General features: G+C 45.7%; 1 non-coding gene across 1 annotated transcript; it reads right to left on the bottom strand.

The window, feature by feature from the left end:
• Positions 1-11,060: 11,060 nt before the first annotated feature.
• On the bottom strand, positions 11,061-11,133 carry TRNAG-UCC (transfer RNA glycine (anticodon UCC)). Its single transcript has one exon. It is a non-coding gene; the product is annotated as a tRNA-Gly (tRNA).
• Positions 11,134-11,300: the final 167 nt, after the last annotated feature.

Raw genomic sequence — 11,300 nt, 5'->3', positions numbered from 1 at the left:
GCAGGTCTGGATATGGCTAAGGCAAGGACATGATGGAGAGAGATGGGTGCCAGCTGGAATGGGTGGGTGGAGTTAAGGAGTTGTCTGGTTCCTGATAGCCCCCGACTGCAGGCCCTTTCCACCTCTGAGCCCTGAGAGTGGTCTGGAGTTCCATTGAAACCACACTCCTCTGGCTCTCGCAGCTCCCTGGGCCCTCCCACCATGGCCCTTGGCTCTTTATTAATTCAATCAATACATGTTGATTGAGCACCTACTTTGTATTTGGCCCTGTCCCAGGTGCTTCACTTTCTTAGCTGCTAAAGATACAGTGATGTTCAAGAAACAAAGTTCCTGCCCTCCTGGAGGTCCTGGGTTGGATGAGAGTTGAGGAGAGGAAGATAATAAAAAAAAAGTAGACAGGTACTATATATACCAGGGGATGGTAAAAGCTATGAAGAAGAATAAGTGAAGGAGACAAGGACATTAAAAAACTAAGATGATGGAATCTGGTCCCATCGCTTCATGGCAAATAGAAGGGGAAAAAGTGGAAGCAGTGACAGATTTTCTTTTCTTGGGTTCCAAAATCCCTGTGGATGGTGACTGCAGCCATGAAATTAAAAGATGCTTGGTCCTTGGAAGGAAAGTTATGACAAACCTTGACAGCATATTAAAAAGCAGAGATATCACTTTGCCACCAAAGGCCTGTATAATCAAAGCTATATTTTTTCCAGAAGTCATGTATGGACTGAACTGAACCATAAAGAAAGAAGACTGAGCACCAAAGAACTGATGCCTTTGCATTGTGGTGCTGGAGAAGACTCTTGAGAGTCCCTTGGACTGCAAGGAGATCAAATCAGTGCATCCTAAAGAAAATCAACCCTGACTATACTTTGGAAGGACTGCTGCTATAGCTGAAACTCCAATACTTTGGCCACCTGATGCAAAGAGCTGACTCATTGGAAAAGACCCTGATGCTGGGAAAAACGGAAGGCAAAAGGAGAAGAGGGCAGCAGAAGATGAGATGGTTAGATAGCATCACTGACTCAATGGACATGAATCTGAGCAAACTCTGGAGATAGTGAAGGACAAGAGAGACTGGTGTGCTGTAGTCCATGGGGTCGAAAAAAGTCGGACACAACTTAGCAACTGAACAATCACAAGAACAGGTCAGGATAAGACATTGACATTTTAAGAGATCGGAAGACTTTGGAGGGTTTTGAGCCAATGTGATAAGATTTGTGTTTTAACAGAATCACCTGGAAGCTTGTATAATTAAGCAAATATGAACATATTTCCTTATTCTTTTCTTATGTATATAAGGAATTTATTTTGTATATGTGTGTATTTTCCTTATATATACATACATATGCATATTTCCTTATATACATGTATAAATATTATATATATTCCGTATACATAATTTCCTTATTCTTTCCTCCCACATTGAAAAAAAATAAATAGTAGCATTGTTCTGCCTTTTCCTGCTTTTTACCTAGCAACACATCTTGGTGATCTTTCTAGGCAAGGACACAGCATTCATTCATTCATTCATTGGTTCTTTCATTCACAGCTATGCAGCATTCCAATGCATGAACCCACAATAAATTGTGAACCTGTCCTCAGCAGATGAGCCCTTTGGGTGTTTCCCACTCTTTGCATTTGCAAACTATCCTCTGATGAGTGACCATGTCCACGCCATTTCCCACGCCTGTGACAGTATCAGTTCCCTAGGTTCCTAGAAGCTGATTTGCCTGGTCAAATCACATGCACATTTGTGGTTTTGGAGGATACTGGCTAGGTGTCATTCAGTACTCTTTCCAGCCAGCTAGGAACGCGGCAGTGTTTCCTACCCAGGGAATCCTGTGGTAGTGAACTGAAGCTTTTACAATCTCAGATGTGAAGTTTTGTCCTAGACGATTTGATGTAGGGACCTGGAGGCAGGGTGGGAGGGTTGGAAGGGAAAAAGAGAAAAAGAGGGAGGGGGAGTGGCAGAAGGGGCAGGGGAGAAAGGGAGAGAGGGAGACAGAGGCAATGGGGGCGGGGGAGAATGGAAGAAGGTGAGACAGCAATGATTCGGTGGGGGCTCCTGAATGCGACTCCCTTGGTTCAAATCCCACCTTCACCAACTAACAGCTGGTGATCCTAGGCAACCTGTATGGATTTTCTTGCCTCCTTTTTCTCATCTGGAAAACAGGAGCTCCCCAAAACATAGAGTGATGGTTAAATAAGTTATATGGATAAAAAGGTTATTTATTTTGCTGCTCTGACAAATGGCAGCAGTTATTACTGACGTCCTGGGGCTTGGGAGGCCACCTTGTATGGCCTTGCCGTGCACCCTGGTTACGAATGACAGTCTTGGGCAGCAGAGTCATTCAGTGCTGTGCAGGACGAGGACCTCATGGCAGATAATAAAGCTCATGTTCCTCATGTGGAAAATAGCAGTGACGTGCCCTGTTGTCCTGCCCTCTTTGCGGTTTGGGACAGAGAATGGGGGGCTGGGGTGGGTGAGGGCAAAGCTTTCATCTTCTGTACTCCGAGGCTAGGCAGGAAAAGCTGACAGAGAAACCCCCAAATAAAAACCACTTTCCTGCCCTTCCCCAAGGGCTACCAGAGCACTCACTTCCTCCCTCTCACCTCCCACCAGCCCCGCTGACCTCACTTCTATTTGGGATGTACTGGTGTCTCACAAACCCACTCCAGTGTTCTTGCCTGGAGGATCCCAGGGACGGGGGAGCCTGGTGGGCTGCCGTCTATGGGGTCGCACAGAGTCGGACACGACTGAAGCGACTTAGCAGCAGCAGAGGCAGCAGCAGCAGGTGCTTCGCAATGGTTGTTCCCCTCTATCCTTCCCTTCCAAATCCCACAGTCCTCTCGCTCCCCCGAGGAAGGAAATGAAACATTCCTGCCCTTCCTCTGCCCACAGATGACTCATCAGAAACAGCTTTTGATGCATTCCTGGCATTCGCGGGAACAAGTCCCAGTTCTAAATCCTAGCTGACTAGTTCCTGCATGACCTGGCCCTTGATCAAAGGCTCTTCCACTCCCCCTTTATGTGTCAGCCAGACGGAAACCCTTGTAATCCTTTTAAGCAAACCATATTTATTCACCTTCAGGCCAGAAGACTTTCCCTCTGGTCTTCACTAGTTAATGGCTCCCACTTCAGGTCAAGCCACCCCCTCCTCCAGGAAGCCTTCCTGGATTCCCCAGGCTGGGTTACCCCTCCTCAGGTCTCCCTGAGCCCCCTGAGCTCAGCCTTGCCCACTCTGAGTTATCACTCTCGAGGGATGGATCTGTCACCTGCTGGGCTGTAAAGTTCCACGGAGGCAGAACCCAGGTTGTGTAACTGATAGCTCGGCAGTGACAATTCAACTTCCTCATCTTGTAAAATGGAACTAATAATAACATCTACTTTCCAGGGTTTGGGGAAATGATGTGTTAAAGCCCTTCAGTACAATGTCTGGTAAATATCAGTTTCAGGATATATGGCTGCTCTTGTTGTTAATCATCTTAATGTGTTCTCCAATACAGCTGACCCCTCCCACAAAATGACCTCTTAGAGCCCCAGACTGGATCAGGAGCCCTCTCTAGGTTCTCATGTCCCAGCTCCAACTACTCTGGGTTGATACTATCTGGGCATGGTTCTGTCTCCCCCAGTGAACTGTGAGCCCTGGGATGACAGGGGCGTGGCTGTGATGGTCACCTCTGGGTCCCCAGTACTGCCCAGCACAGGATTCAATATCAGTGGACAGAGGAAGGCGTGCTGGATGAATGAATGAATGACTTTAGTGATTATTTGATCTCTGATTGTTATATAACCTTAATTCCTCTTTCTTGCTCTAGCATATACAATTATGTTTTCTGTAATTACTGTAATTTAGACAAAACTTACTCATTGACTTGTGTGGCTCAGGTGGTAAAGAATCCACTTGCAATGCAGGAGACCTGGGTTAGATCCCTGGATTGGAAAGATCCCCTGGAGAAGGGAAAGGCTACCCACTACAGTATGCTGGTCTGGAGAATTTCATGGACTGTATAGTCCATGGGGTCGAAAAGAGTCAGACACAACTGAGCAACTTTCACTTTCACTACTCATTGACTTGTGTCGGTGTATATGACAGATAGGTAGAGAGTGAGCTTGAGAGAACTTGAGGAAGAGCCTTTGACTGTGTTTGAAAGAGGGAAGAAATTGAGGGTGGGCTGGAAGTTGGGGAGGGGGGAAGGCTGAGAATTTGGGCAAGAAATGGGCTGGATGCTGGAGACTGAATTTGTAAACTATTAAGAAGAGACCAAGTCTGTCTTGTTCATGGCAGTATCGCTGGCCTCTAGCACGAGCCTATCACACAGATGGTGCTCACCACATATTTCTTGGCCCAATGAATGTGTCAGACATTGTTAAAATAGCTCAGAAATGTTGCTGTGCCTCTGTAATTGTGACTCATAGTATACTCTGAGTAAGCCTAAAATTCTTTTGGTTCCCATCAGAGAGTACAGAGAATGTGACACCTGGCTGATGAGCAGCAGAAGCAAATATGGGGTTGCTGACATCACTCTCATGCCCAAGCTCTCAGCAGGTGTCAACGATCAGCGCAGGCATTCCTTCCTGGGGAGCGTGAGTAGGTTCCCAGAATTCTTAATACTGATCTTGGAGGACCCACTGCCAGTGTATCAACAATGGCAGTTGAGGGCTTCCCTGATGGCTCAGTGGTAAAGAATCCTTTAACAGTTTAGGAAACATGGGTTCGATCCCTGGTCTGTGAAGATCCCATATGCTGTGGGGCAACTAAGTACCACAGCTACTGAGCCTGTGCTCTAGAGCCTGGGAACGGCAACTACTGAAGCCCGGGTGCTCTAGAGCCCAGGCTTGGTAACAACAGAAGCCACAGCTCTGAGAAGCCCATGGACTGCAACAAAGAGTCGGCCCTGCTTGCCACAACTAGAGAAAAGCCCACACGGCAGTGAAGACCCAGCACAGCCACAAAGAAAGAAAGAAAGAAAAAGACACTGGGAATTAAAACAATGATAACTTTAAAAAAAAAAAATGGTAGTTAAGAAGAAATGTATTTGTCATCCCTGGCAAATAGATGTGAAAAATAAGAGTTAGGGAGAGAAATGATGGCTGGAAATTATAGTTAGGCATTCCCTATGCATTTGGGTTTGTTTATTCGCCTTCTCTGAGATCCTGGATGCCTTGGTTCACCACATGAGGACAGAAAAGAACTACATTAGTGTTTTGCTCCATGCCGCAGAACTTTGGGGGCTCAAAAAGTGTTTCACTGTCTTCTATCCATTCATTGATTCCTTTAGCAGGTGTTTATTGAGTGCCCATCATGGCCTGGCATTACTGTAGTTTCTGAGGGCAAGATGCTGAGCCAAGGGAGACACAGTTCCTGCCCTTTGGGACTTCATTCTTGACCAGGGAGACAGACATTGTCAAAGTGTCACCCAAACACTTATAAATCGGCAACTTTCCCCCACCTCCCCCGGCCACACACTGTGTAGCATGTGGAATCTTAGTTCCCCAACCAGGAAACCAACCTGCACCCCCTGCAGAAGAAAAGCAGAATCTTAACCACCGAACCTCCAGGGAAGTCCCTAAGGTGGGAACTTGTGATGACTATTGAAGAGGGATTTCCTGGGTGTGTGCAGCTAGAGTGAAGTGAACTGAAGTGAACTCGCTCAGTTGTGTCTGACTCTTTGCGACCCCGTGGACTGTAGCCCACCAGGCTCCTCCGTCCATGGGATTCTCCAGGCAAGAATACTGGAGTGGGTTGCCATTTCCTTCTCCAGGGGATCTTCCCGATCCAGGGTTAAAGCGTCTGCCTGCAATGCAGGAGACGCTTTAACCTCTGAGCCACCAGGGAAGCCTGGGTGGGGGAGTGAAATCCAGGCAGGTGGTGGTGACTGAGTTGAGATTTTTTTAATGACTAGGAATTAACTGGTTGAAGAAAGGTGAAGAAACTTTCCAGGCAGAGAAAATAGCACGTGCAAACGACTGGTGACATGCGAGCACTGCGTTAAGTACAACTGGCTAGCTGTTCCCCTAAACCTATTTCCTCTTATTTCCAGGAGCTCAGGAAGATTTAATTTCTCAGAATCTCTCATAGTACTATGGTCATATGACCCAGAGCAGGGCAGAGACTCAGGCTAGAAGCATAGTAGGTTCGGGAATGACTGTGTAGGGACAGTGTCCTCAGTGACCTGCAGTGAACTATGGTATGAGTGGGTGATACGCTTTTATTGGGTCACACTGCTGACATTTTGGAGATATTGGTTACAGCAGTTATCCAGCCCTGACTAAAGACGGTGCAGCTGGAGAGGGGCGACAAGGGGGCAAAGTGAGACTAGAGATGTGAGCGGGTAATTAACAGTGCATCACTTCATGGCAAATAGAAGAGGAAAAAATGGAAACTGACAGACTTTATTTTCTTGGGCTCTAAAATCACTGTGGATGGTGATTGCAGCCATGAAATTAAAAGATGCTTGGTCCTTGAAAGGAAAGTTATGACAAAACTTGACAGCATATTAAAAAGCAGAGACTTCACTTTGCCAACAAAGTAAACAGTTAAAGCTATGGTTTTTCTCCGGTAGTCATGTACAGATGTGAGAGTTGGACCATAAAGAAGGCTGAGTGCTGAGGAATTGAGGCTTTCAAACTGTGATGCTGCAAAGACTGTTGAGATTCCCTTGGATAGCAAGGGGATCAAACCGGGAAATCCTAAAAGAAATCAACACTGAATATTCACTGGAAGGACTGATGCTGAAGTTGAAGCTCCAATACTTAGGCCACTTGATGCGAAGAGCTGATTCATTAGAAAAGACCCTAATGCTGGGAAAGATTGAGGGCATGAGGAGAAGGGGGCAACAGAGGATGAGATGGGTGGATGGCATCATCGACTTAATAGACATGAGTTTGAGCAAACTCCAGGAGATAGTGAAGGACAGGGCAGCCTGGTGTGCTGCAGTCCATGGGGTCGCAAAGAGTCAGACATGACTGAGCGACTGAACAACAACAACAAATTAACAGTAGAGTCTTGTGGGGTCATGTGACCAAGTTCTGACCCCTGGAATGTGAGTACAAGTGATGTGAGAAACTTCTCATGTCACCTTTGATGGTTGTGCCATCAAAGGAAGGCAGTGAGACTGTCTCCAACATTGCCACCTCCTTCTGGCTGGAATGGGGACTTGGTCATGCATTATTCTGACTGTTTAACACCCTGGGGATGGCTAGACCACAAGGTAAAGAAACCAGGGCTCCTGGATGACGTCACCAAGCACAGCTTCTATGCCATTCTTGGCTGCATCCATCAGGACTGTTACATGAGAGAGAAACCCACTTCTATCTTGCTTTGTTTTTCTGGCCATGCTATGTGGCATACAGAATCTTAGTTCCCTGACCAGGAATTGAACCCATGACTTCTGCATTGGCAGCATGGAATCTTTCCTTTTTTTCCTTTTAAATATTTATTTTTGGCTGCACTGGAGCTTAAGTTTTGGCACACAGGCTCTCTAGTTGTGGCATGTGGGTTTAGTTGCCTCTTGGCATGTAGGATCTTAGCTCCCTGACCAGGGATGGAACTTAGGTCCCCTGCAAGGTGGATTCTTAACCACTGGACTGCAAGGGAAGTCCCCTTCTATCCTGTTTAAGCCTCAGTGATTTGGGGTCTCTGCCAAGCTTATATCCTGTCAAGATGGGGGATCCCTGGGAGAAGAGCAGGTTGAGAGGATGAGCTGCGAGTTTGGGACAGATCTTGGAGGTAACCTTGTCTCATCAGTTTCTGCTCCTCTTTGAGTCTCCTCTAATCTGAAGGCAGTTCAGCTTTCTCTCTGCCCTCTCCTTCTACCCCACATCTAGTCTAGTCTTCCTTCCTTGCTTCTGCCTATGGACACTGAGCTCATCATTGGCAGATGTGGCTGCCCGGGAGGGAGAGAATTCCTGCCCAGAGAAGGAAAGTTCCAGTTTGTCTTTGTTTTTATCTTTCTTTTGTCTGGATACAGAACATCTACACAATCAGAGCCAGAAAACCAGAACCAGGTGTGGGATTCTCAGTTCTTTCTTGTTTCTGATAGTTGCATTCCCCAGCCTGCCCACCCCCCGCCCACTGCCACCATGGGAAGTTGGCATATTATTTTCTTTGTTCCTGTCTCACACTTTCATCGTGGCCCAATTCATTCAAGCCTATATATGGTCACAGGCTCTCTTCCAGCCACTCAATCTCTGTTTTGCCAAGTGGAATTTATTTATTATTTTGTTTTAACATTTATTACTTATCTGTCTGTGTTACATCTTAGTTGTGGCCCTTGAGATCCTTCCTTGTGGTGCGTGGGTTTCTCTAGTTGTGACGTATGGGTTTAACTGCCTTGAGGCATGTGTGATCTTAGTTCCCTGACCAGGGATCGAATCCTTGTCCCCTGCACTGGAAGTCAGAGTCTTCCACTGGACCACCATAGAAGTCCCCCAAGTGGCATTTAAATATTTGACTTTATGGCTTAAATCTTAGGGTTAGATATATCCATTAGGAGTAGGCCAGGTTGGGACTTCTCTTGTGGTCCAGTGGCTAAGACTCTGAGCTCCCAATGCAGAGGACCCAAGTTCAATCCCTGGTCAGGGAACAAGATCTCACATGCTGCAAGTAAGACCTGGTACAGCCAAACAAATAAATATTTTAAAAAAGGAATAAACTGGGTTGCAAAAAACAATGGAACTAAAACAAGATTGGCTTCGGCAAGATAGACTTTTGTTTCTTCTTTCATGTAAAAGGAACTGGACATGTGTTTAAGACAGGGCTAGTTGAATAGCTTCACAAAATCTCCAGATATCTGTTTTTCAGTGGAGGGTTGGTAAATTATCTCTCTGGAAAAAAATTTCCTGATTTGTAGTAATTCCCAATTTCCTTGGTGCAAATATCACTATAAGAATTGATTTCAGTCTACCAACATGTCATCATTGAATGTAGAGTTAGGAAGAGATGAACACAGTAAGTTTTTTTTTTTTTTTAAGATTATTGATGTGGACCATTTTAAGTCTTTATTGAATTTGTTACAATATTGCTTCTGTTTTATGTTTTCTGGGGTTTTTTTTTGTGTGTGTGTGTTTTTTTTTTTTTTTTTTTTTGCCCTGAGACATATGAGATCTGTTCCTTGATCAGTGATTGAACCCAAGCCCACTGCAGTAGAAGCCCAGAGTCGTAACCACTGGACTGCTGGGGAATTTCCCAAAGTAAGTTCTTGTGAGCCAGCACAAGCTGGGTTTGGCACACTTCACACTTGCCACTCTGTCCTCCTCCATGTGAGATGGTCGCCTCCTGATCCTATATATCTGCTTGGTTCCAGTCATCACATTCTCATTCCTGCCAACAGGAGAAGATGCTCCTTCACCTGAAGGGCATGTTCTGCAAGTCACACATAACCCTTACACATTTTACTGACAAGGTTGTTTTTCTTTCCCCTTGGACATCATGTGCCCAGCTGAAACTGAAGATTTGGTTATTACAGAGGGAGGAGAGAATGAATTCTGGGACTCTGAGGGTAACTGCTACCACAATTGCTGAGAGTGGGCTCTTCTGCTACAGCCAGATGATCGTTTACCCTCCACGTGGGGTTAGGGGAGGGGCCTCAAGATGCCTGACCTTTTTATTTTTTTCTGATAGAGAGACAGAGTGAGAGGAGTTCAACTCAGGTTGTCATTCCTGTTAAACTCCAACTTAGAGAAGGCTGGAGACTCAGTCAGTGCTTTCATTTCTGAGCTTTTGAATTTTCCTAGTGGTGTGGTTTTAGTCTCTCATTCATTCATTCAACAAACATTTAATTGAGCACATACTGTGTAGCAGATACAGGTCTGGCTATCATGGGGCTGACATTTAACATGGAGATGTTGCTGTTGGTGAGTTGCTAAGTTGTGTCCAACTCTTTGTGACCCCATGGACTGTATGTAGCCCACCAGGCTCCCTGTCCATGGAATTTCCCAGGCAAGAATACTGGAGGGGGTTGCCATTTCCTTCTCCGGAGGATCTTCCCAACTCAGGGACTGAACCAGAATCTCCTGCTTGGAAGGTGGATTCTTTACCACTGGAGCCCCCTGGGAAGCCCTATCATGGAGATAATTGTTAAACTATCAATTGGTATAACCAATAAATATTTAATGACATAATGTGCTAAGTACTATAAAGCAGAACAGTCCTATGGGCAAGTTCAATTAGGGGAGTGAATTTATAACAGAGGTGGTCAGGAAATCTCTTTGAGAAAATGTGCACAGTTTATTTTTAGTGAGGGAGGAACATCGTAATGATTCTCAGCTGTTCTACAGCCCTGGCCAGCTGTTCTCTAGCTGGTGGCCAAGTGGCAGCTGCAGTCAACTCTGAGACCCAGGGAACCAGCTGCCTTCACCACTGCCCAGGCAGGAAATGATTTATTTGTCCTTTATAGTAGAGGGATGTGGGAGGGCGGGATGCCTCAGGTAGGAAAGGATCTGGTTCAATATTAGGGGTTTCTGAGCAAATCTGGACCCTTGGATAGATCAGGGCAAGGACCCCAGAACTGCCACAGAGTCAGTAATATACACATATGGTTGCTGGGGGATTTATTATTATTATTTTCTAACAATTAGGAGTTTGAGTTGCACTGTCCAATGCAATAGCCATTAGCCACGGGTGGATATGTAAATTAAAATGAATTAAAAGTCAATTAAAAATTCAGTTCCTCAGTTACATGATGTCTATTTCAAGGGCTCAATAACCACTTGTGTTGGATAATATTGCAGTGGACAGTACAGATATGGACACTTCCTTCACTGGAGAGTGTTCTTGGACAGTGCTAGTCTAAGAAACAGGCTTTGGTATTGGGCACACTTGAGCTGGCATCGCACGTGGCTGTGTGACTTTGGGCAAATCACTTGCCCTCTCTGTACCTTGCTTTTAGCTTATGTACATGAACACAAGGACACCTCCCTGACATAGGAGGGAGTAATGGGAAGGGGGGGTCTGGCTCCAGGGAGGGAGCAATGGGGCAGTAGAATGATTGGAAATAGGGATTTCAGAGCCCAGGAGCCCATTTTCAGCCATGCCGAATGGCACGTGGGCTCTTAGTTCCCCGAATGGGGACTGAACCCACGTCCCCTGCGTTGGAAGCACAGTGTCCTAGCCACTGGACCACCAGGGAAGTCCTACTATGTAGTATTTCACTGTGGAACCCGTTGTCTGAAAATACACTGAATTTGATTGGAAAACAGTTATCGATGCTCCCAAACTGTTTTATAAAAACTGTTCGATAAAAGCTGAAGATATACATATTCTACAACTGTGAAATTCCACTACTAATTATATACT

Source organism: Bubalus kerabau, chromosome 17 (genome assembly GCF_029407905.1).
Source record: "Bubalus kerabau isolate K-KA32 ecotype Philippines breed swamp buffalo chromosome 17, PCC_UOA_SB_1v2, whole genome shotgun sequence".
Lineage (NCBI taxonomy): Eukaryota > Metazoa > Chordata > Mammalia > Artiodactyla > Bovidae > Bubalus > Bubalus kerabau.
The sequence above is the reverse complement of the archived record's forward strand: the minus strand, read 5'-3'. Positions and strand labels throughout refer to the sequence as shown.